Source organism: Mirounga angustirostris, unplaced genomic scaffold (genome assembly GCF_029215605.1).
Source record: "Mirounga angustirostris isolate CCGP_5_RB_7025 unplaced genomic scaffold, mMirAng1.0.hap1 SCAF_3, whole genome shotgun sequence".
In the NCBI taxonomy this organism is placed as follows: domain Eukaryota; kingdom Metazoa; phylum Chordata; class Mammalia; order Carnivora; family Phocidae; genus Mirounga; species Mirounga angustirostris.
The window spans coordinates 83,166,831-83,176,514 of NW_026991711.1; positions in this window are offsets into that span (position 1 = coordinate 83,166,831).

Here is a 9,684-nt window from a genome sequence, read left to right on the forward strand (position 1 = left end):
ATTGTTTAGAAATCTGGGAAGATATGGTGAGATCTCACAAGATTTGGGCTGGGATCTAGTGAGATTTGGAAGAGATCCCATGAGATTTGGACAGAGATTGGAGAGATATGGACTGAGTTTTCACAAGACTTGGAATGAGATCTCACAATATTTGGCTAGAATTCTGGCAAAATGTGTGTGAGATCTCACGAGATTTTGACTAAGTTCCAACAAAATTTGGACTGATATCGCACAAGATTTGGAAGAGCTCTCATGAGATTTTGACTGAGATCTCACGAGATTTGGGTAGATGTCTCATGAGATGTGCATGAGATCTCACAAGATTTGGACTGAGATCTCATGAGATTTAGGAAGAAATCTGGCAAGATGTGCATGAGATCTCATGAGATTTATACTGAGATTTGGCAAGACTTGGACTGAGATCTCAGGAGAATTGGGTAGAAATTTCATGAGGTGTGCATGACATTTCATGAGATTTGGACAGAGATTGGCAAGATTTGAGCTGAGATCTCATGAGATTTGGACTAAGATCTCATGAATTAGAATGAGATCTCACAAGTTTGGGTAGACCTCTCATGAGCTGTGTGTGAGATCTCATGAGATTTTGGTAGAAATCTCATATGTGCATGAGATCTCTTGAGATTTGGACTGAGATCTGGCAAGACTTGGACTGAGATCTCATGAGATTTGGGTAGAAATGAGATGTGTGTGACATCTCATGAGATTTGGACAGAGATTAGTGAGATTTGGGCTGAGATCTCACAAGATTTGGACTAAGATCTCATGAGATTGGAACTCAGATCTCACGAGATTTGCATAGAAGTCTCATGAGATGTGTGTAAGATCTCACTAGATGTGGACTGAGAGCTGGGAGATTTGGACAGAGTGGCGAGAGTGGGCTGAGATCTCACGAGATTTGGACTGAGAGCTGGAGAGACTTGGATGACATCTCATGAGATGTGGAATGAGTTTTCATGGGATTCTGAATGAGATCTCAAGATATTTGACTAGAAATCTGGCAAGATGTGCATGAGATCTCAGGAGACTTGGCCTGAGTACTGGCGAGATTTGGAAGAGTTCTCACAAGATTTAGACTGAATTCACATGAGATTTGGACCAAGATCTCATGAAACAAGGGTAGAAATCTCATGAGATGTGCATGAGTTCTCATGAGATTTAGACTGAGCTGGTGAGATTTGGATGAGATCTCACGAGACTTGGACTGAGATCACATGAGATTTGGACTGAGATCTCATGAGATTTGGACTGAGTGCTGGCAAGACTTGGATGAGATCTGGACTGAGATCTTACGAGATTTGGGTAGATATCTGGTGAGATGTGCATGAGATCTCACGAGATTTGGACTGAGTTCTGGCGAGATTTGGATGAGATCTCAAGAGATTTGTACTGAGATCTCACGAAATTTGGACTGAGTTTTCATGTGATATGGAATGAGATCTTACAAGATTTGGGTAGAAATCTGGTAAGATGTGTGTGAGATCTCACAAGACTTGGACTGATTTGTAGCAAGATTTGGATGAGATCTCAAGAGATTTGGACTGATATCTGATGATATTTGGACTGAGTTCTCACCAGAGTTGGACTGAGAGCTGATGAGATATGGATGAGATCTCAAGAGATTTGGACTGAATTTTCATGAGATATGGAATGAGCTCTCATGAGATTTGGGTAGAAATCTGGCAAGATGTGCATGAGCTCTCATGAGACTTGGACTGAGTGGTGGTGACATTTGGAAGAGACCTCACAAGTTTTGGACAGAGTTTGGCAAGATTTAGGGTGAGATCTCATGAGATTTGGGCTGAGATCTGGCAAGATTTGGACTGAGATCTTGCGAGATATGGACTGAGATCTCACAAGATTTGGACTGAGATCTCACGAGATTTGGATAGAAGTCTCATGAGATGTGCATGAGATCTCACAAGATTTGTACTGACATTGGCAAATTTGGACTGAGATCTCACAATATTTGGACCGAAGTCTTTGAGACTTGGACTAAGGTCTCACAAGATTTAGACTGATAACTCACAAGAATTAGAAAGGAATCCCATGAGGTGTCTGTGAAATCTCACAAGATTTGTACAGAGATTGGCGAGAGTTGACCTGAGATCTCATGAGATTGGGCTGAGATCTGTCGAGATTTGGAATGAGATCTCAGGAGATTTGGTCTAAGATCTCATGAGATTTGGCTAGAAATCTGGCGAGATCTGCATGAGATCTCACGAGACTTGGACTGAGTTGTGGTGAGATTTGGGAGAGATCTCATGAGATTTGCACTGAGGTCCCAAGAGATTTGGACTGAGATTTCATGAGATTTGGACTAAGGTCTCACAAGATTTAGACTGATATCTCATGAGAATTTGGAAGAAATCTTGGAAGATGTGCATGAGATCTCTCGAGATTTGGACTGAGATCTGGTGAGATTTTGATGAGATTTCATGAGAATTGGACTAAGATCTCATGAGATTTGCATAGAAAAATACCAAGATGTGCGTCAGATGTCATGAGATTTGTACTAAGATCTGGCGAGATTTGGAATAGATCTCACAATGTTTGGACTGAGTTCTCATGAGATTTGAACTGAGATCTCATGAGATTTGGGTAGAAGTGTCATGACATGTGTGTGAGATCTCATGAGATGTTTATTTTATTATGTTATTTTTGTCACCATACAATACATCATTAGTTTTTGGTGTGGTGATCCATGTTCCATTGTTTTCGTATAACACCCAGTGCCCCATGCAGTATGTGCCCTCCTTAATACCCATCACCAGGCTAACCAATCCCCCATCCCCCCTCCCCTCTAAAACCCTGTTTGTTTCCCAGAATCCATAGTCTCTCATGGTTCATTTCTCCCTCTGATTTCCCCCCCCTTCGTTTTTCCCTTCCTTCTCATAATGTCCTCCATGCTATTCCTTATGGTCCACAAATAAGTGAAACCATATGATAATTGACTTTCTCTGCTTGACTTATTTCACTTAGCATAATCTCCTCCAGTCACATCCATGTTGATGTAAAAGTTGGGTATTCATCCTTTCTGATGGCTGAGTAATATTCCATTGTATATATGACCACATCTTCTTTATCCATTCATCTATTGAAGGGCCATACAAATTTTAGGATTCCAGCACTTTGCAAAATGTAATTGGAATTTTGATCGGGATGGCATTGAAGTTATAGATTGCTCTGGGTAGCATAGACATTTTAACAATGTTTATTCTTCCGATCCATGAGCATGGAATATTTTTCCATCTTTTTGTGTCTTCTTCAATTTCTTTCATGAGTGTTCTGTAGTTCCTAGAGTATAGATCCTTTACCTCTTTGGTTAGGTTTATTCCAAGGTATCCTACGGTTTTTGGTGCTATTGTAAATGGAATCATGTCTCTAATTTCTCTTTCTACAGTTGTGTTGTTAGTGTATAAGAAAGCAACTGATTTCTGTGCATTGATTTTGTATCCTGCCACATTACTGAATTGCTGTATGAGTTCTAGTAATTTGGGGGTGGAGTCTTTTGGGTTTTCCACATAAAGTATCATGTCATCTATGAAAAGAGAGAGTTTGACTTCTTCTTTGCCAATTTGAATATCTTTTATTTCTTCTTGTTGTCTGATTGCTGTTGCTAGGACTTCTAGTACTATGTTGAACAATAGTGGTGAGAGTGGGCATCCTTGACATGTCTGATCTTAAGGGAAAGGCTCTCAGCTTTTCCCCACTGAGAATGATATTCGCTGTGGGTTTTTCATAGATGGATTTTATGAACTTGAGGAATGTTCCCTCTGTCCCTATACTCTGAAGAGTTTTAATCAGGAAAGGATGTTGTATTTTGTCAAATGCTTTTTCTACATCAATTGAGAGGACCATATCATTCTTCTCCCTCCTCTTATTAATGTGATCTATCACATTGATTGATTTGTGAATGTTAAACCACCCTTGCATCCCGGGGCTAAATCCCACTTGGTCGTGGTGGATGATCCTTTTAATGTATTGTTGGATCCTATTAGCTAGGATTTTGTTGAGGATTTTGTAATCCATATTCATCAGGGATATCAGTCTGAAATTCTCCTTTTTGATGGGGTCTTTGCCTCGTTTGGGGGATTAAGGTAATGCTGGCCTCATAGAATTAGTTTGGAAGTTTTCCTTCTGTTTCTATTTTTTGAAACAGCTTCAGTAGAATAGGTATTATTTCTTCTTTGAATGTTTGGTAGAATTCCCCAGGGAATCCATCAGGCCCTTGACTCTTGTTTTTTGGGAGGTTTTTGATCACTGCTTCAATCTCATTACTGGTTATTGGCCTATTCAGGTTGTCAATTTCTTCCTTTTCAGTCTTGGCAGTTTGGTTTCCAGGAAGGCCTCCATTTCATCCAGATTGCTCAGTTTATTGGCATATAGTTGTTGATAATAATTTCTAATAATTGTTTCTATTTCCTGGGTGTTCGTCATGATCTCTGCCCTTTCATTCATAATTTTATTAATTTGGGACCTTTCTCTTTTCTTTTGGTTAAGTCTGGCCAGTGGTTTATCGATCTTATTAATTCTTTCAAAGAACCAACTTCTAGTTTCGTTGACCTGATCTACTGTGTTTCTGGTTTCTAATTCATTGATCTCTGCTCTAATCTTAATTATTTTCTTCTAATGTGTGGCTTAGTCATTGCTTGTTGCTTTTTCTCTAGTTCTTTAAAGTGTAGAGTTAGTTGGTGAATTTGGGATTTTTCCATTTTTTTGAGTGAGGCTTGGATGGCTATGTACTTCCCCCTTAGGACCACCTTTGTAGTATCCCATAGGTTTTGGGCCAATGTGTTTTCATTCTCATTGATTTCCATGAATTGTTTAAGTTCTTCTTTGATTTCCTGGTTGACCCAAACATTCTTGAGCAGAGTGGTCCTAGTGTTTGAATTTCTGCCAAATATTTTCTTGTGATTGAGTTCCAGTTTTAAAGCATTGTGGTCTGAGAATATGCAGGAATAATCTCAGTCTTTTAGTATCAACTGAGACCTGATTTGTGACCCAGTATGTGGTCTATTCTGGAGAAAGTTCCATGTGCGCTTGAGAAGAATGAGTATTCTGTTGTTTTAAGGTGGAATGTTCTGTATATATCCATGATGTCCATCTAGTCCAGTGTATCATTCAAAGCTCTTGTTTCCTTGTTGATTTTCTGCTTAGATGATCTGTCTATTGCTGAGAGTGGAGTATTGAGGTCTCCTACAACTAACATATTGTTATCAATATGACTCTTTATTTTGGTTAACAGTTGGCTTATGTAGATGGCTGCTCCCATATTGGGGGCATAGATATTTATAATTGTTAGATCTTCTTGTTGGATAGACCCTTTAAGAATGATATAGTGTCCTTCTGTGTCTCTAACTACAGACTTTAGTTTAAAATCTAATTTGACTGATATAAGAATTGCTACCCCAGCTTTCTTCTGAGGTCCGCTGGCATGGAAGATGGATCTCCATCCCTTCACTTTCAGTCTGGATGTATTTTTAGGTTCAAAATGAGTCTCTTGTAGACAGCATATGGATGGGTCCTGTCTTTTTATCCAATCTACAACCCTGTGCCATTTTATGGGAGCATTTAAGCCATTCACGTTGAGAGTGATTATTGAGATATGAATTAATTGTCATCATGTTGCCTGTGAAGACATTGTTTTTATAGGTTGTCCCTGTAAATTTCTGTTGTATATCACTCTTGGGGTCTTCTTTTATAGAACCCCCTTTAATATTTCTTGCAGGGCCGGCTTAGTGGTCACATATTCCTTCAGTTTCTGCCGGTTGTGGAAGCTCCGTATCTCTCCAGCCATTCTAAATGACAGTCTTGCTGGATAAAGTATTCTTGGCTGCATGTTCTCGTTTAGCACCCTGAATATGTCTTGCCAGGCCTTTCTGGCTTTCCAGGTCTCTTTGGTTAGGTCTGACATTATTCTGATGTTCCTTCCTCTGTACATAAGGAATCTCTTCCCCCTAACTGCCCTTAAGATGGTTTCCTTGGTTCTAAGATTTGCGAGTTTTACTATTCCATGCCGGGGTGTTGGCCTGTTTTCCTTGATCTTGGAAGGGGTCCTCTCTGCCTCTAGGACACGAATGTTTGTTCATTCCCCAGATTAGAGAAGTTCTCAGCTATGATTTGCTCAAATATATCTTCTAGTTCTCTCTCTCTCTCCACTCCCTCCGGGATTCCAATAATTCTGACATTGGAACACTTCATAGTGTCACTTATTTCTCTGATTCTATTTTCATGGATTCTGCATTGTTTTTCCCTGGCCTCCTCTTTTCCCTGTTTATCTATTAAATTGTCTTCCAGGTCACTTATTCATTCTTCTGCCTCACTTACCCTAGCTGTTAGATTATCTAGATTAGATCGGATTTTATTGATAGCATTTTTAAGTTCTGCCAATTTAGCTTTCATTTCTGCCCTTAGAGACTGTATGTTGCCATTAATTGATTTCTCCATTCTAGCTATTGTCTTCACAATTGCTAGCCTGAATTCCATCTCTGACATCTTGGTTATATCTGCATCCATTTGTAAATCTGCAGCATAAGTCATAATCTCTGAGTCTTTTCTATTTTGGGGGTTCCTCCTCCTAGTCATTCTGTTGATGGGTGGTTGAGGGAATGTATAGAGTCCAAATTATTGACCAGAACCCAAGCAAGATGCACATGTTTTCTAGGGACCTTAGGGTAGCTGGCCTTTTGTTTTCTCAGCCTGTGTTCTGGGAAAGGGGACTGCTGTGCTGTTACTCAGGCAACCCTGTTTGGTCAGAGTTGCCCTGCCCCCCTGTGGTGGTGGATGGGCTCAGTGGAACCAGTTTTTTGGGGCTTTCGTTCTCTGGCGGCTTTCCCTGGTGGCTTTCCACGTCTCTTCCAAGAGTCAGAGCAGAAGAGACTGTTTCCAACCCTCTGCCTCAGAGCAGAGAGATCACAGTCTGTTCTTCAGTGAGCTCTCCAAGCCACACTATCTCTGTTTCTGCCCGTGCTGCTATAAACTGCAGCAACCTGGGTTGTGCACCCCTCTGCAGTGCTCCCAGTCCTGCCTCCAGGTCGGGGCACGTCTCTGCCCTTTGTGCTTCTAAAACCACCAGCTGCTCCCAGTTTGCACACATGACCCCACCACTCTGGGTTTCTATCCCAGGGGCTGCCCTAAAGTCCTTTCCCTACTGGTCTGTGAGTCTGTGCCCTGTCCCCAGCACATGAGGCTGTCACTCACCAGCAGTGTTGGAGCCCCATGGCCAGGCTCCCTCCCACTGCCATTTATCCTTTGATATCTGCCCATGGAATCACAGCTCCCTGCTTCTTACCTTGAAACCAACTGCCCATAATATTCTGTTTGTAGAGATCCAGATCTATTTTCTTACATCTCAGGCTGATTTTGTGGGTGCTCAGAGAGGTCTGGGGACCAGTTGGAATAGGGTCCCCTACTCCTCCACCATCTTTTCTCTCTCCTCCGATCTCATGAGATTTTTAACTGAGAGGTGGATGAGATCTCAGAATATTTGGATTGATAACTCATGAGATTTCGACTGAGATCTCATGAGATATGCGTGAGATATCAAGAGATTTTGGTAGAAATCTCATTAGATGTGCATTGAATCTCATGAGATTTGGACTGAGTTCTTGCAAGATTTGGATGAGATCTCAAGATTTGGGCTGGGATCTGGCAAGATTTGGACTGAGATCTCATGAGATTTGGATTAAGATCTCACAAGATTTGGGTAGAAATCTCTTGAGATGTGAGCGAGCTCTCTCAAGATTTGGACTGAGTTCTGGCGAGATTTGGACTGAGATCTCACAAGATTCGGAGTGAGTTCTCTCCAGATTTGGCCTGAGATCTGTTAAGATTTGGAAGTGTTCTCATGAGATAGGGACTGAGTTTTCATGAGATTTGGCCTGAGATCTCACGAGATTTGGGAAGAAATCTAGTGAGATGTGCTTGAGATCTCATGAGATTTGGATTGAGTTCTGGTGAGACTTGGATGAGATCTCCTGAGATTTGCACTGAGATCTCATGAGATGTGTGTAAGATCTCCTGAGTTTTGGACTGAGATCTGGGGACATATTGATGAGCTCTCACAAGATTTGGACTGAGTTCTCACAAATTAGGACTATGATCTCTCAAGATTTAGATTGAGATCTCACAAGATTAGAGTAGAAATCTCATGAAATGTGGGTGAGGTCTAATGAGATTTGGACTGAGGTTTCATGAGATATGGAATGAGATCTGGAGATTTGTTCTAGCGAGATTTGGAAGAAATCTCATGAGATTTAGACTGAGTTCACAGAGATTTGGGCTGCAGTCTCCTGAGAGTTGGACTAAGATCTCATGAGAGTTGGACTGAGACCTCACAAGATTTTGGAAGAAGTATGATGAGATGGTTCATGCAATCTCCCAATATATGACTCTGGTGAGATTTAGACTGAGATCTCACAAGATTTGGACTAAGATCTCATGAGATATGGAATGAGATCTCACGAGATTTGGATAGAAATTTGGTGAGACGTGTGTGAGATCTCATGAGATTTGGACTGAGTTCTGGTGAGATTTAGAATATATCTGAGATTTAGACTGTGTTCACATAAGATTTGGATTTAGATCTCATGAGATTTAGGTAGAATTCTGGCAAGATGTGCGTGAGATCTACTGAGACCTGGACTGAGTTGCTACAAGGTTTGGATGAGATCTCCTGAGATTTGGACTGAGCTCTCACGAGATTTGGACTGAGTTTTCATGAGATATGGAATGAGATCTCACGAGACTTGGGTAGAATTCTGGTGAGATGTGCGTGAGATCTACTGAGACTTGGACTGAGTTGTGGTGAGATTTGGAAGCGATCTCATGAGATTTGAACTGAGATCTCACGATATTTGGACTGACATCTGGCGAGATTTTGGTAGAACTGTCATGAGATGTGTGTGAGATCTCACAAGATTTGGACAGATTGGTGAGATTTGGGCTGATATGTCACGAGATTTGGACAGAGGTATCATGAGACTTGGACTGAGATCTACCAGATTTGGGTAGAAGTTTCGTGAGATGTGCATGAGGTCTCGTGAGAAAGGGACATAGATTGGCAAGATTTGGGCTGAGATCTGGTAAGATTTTGACTGACATCTCATAAGGTATGAAATGAGATCTCACAAGATTTGGGTAGAAATCTGGCAAGATGTGCATGAGATCTCACGAGACTTGAACTGGACTTCTGGTGAGAGTTGAATGAGATCTCACAAGATTTGGACTGAGATCTCACAAGATTTGGACTGAGTTCTCACCAGATTTTGACTGAGATCTGTTGAGATTGGGAAGTGTTCTCATGAGAATGGGACTGAGTTTTCACAAGTTTTGTCTGAGATCGCATGAGATTTGGGCTGAGATCTGGCAAAATTTGGATTGAGATATAATGAGATTTGGACTAAGGTCTCACAAGATTTGGACTGATATCTCATGAGAATTGGGAAGAAACCTCATGAGATATGAGTGAGAACTCTCAGGATTTGGACTGTGATCTCATGAGATATAGCCTGAGATCTGTCCAGATTTGGACTGAGATCCCATGAGATTTTGATAAGATCTCACGAGATTTAGACTGAGTTCAAAGAGATTAGGACTGATATCTCACAATATTTGGACTAAGATTGCAGGAGATTTGGGCTGATATCTCATGAGATTTGGCTA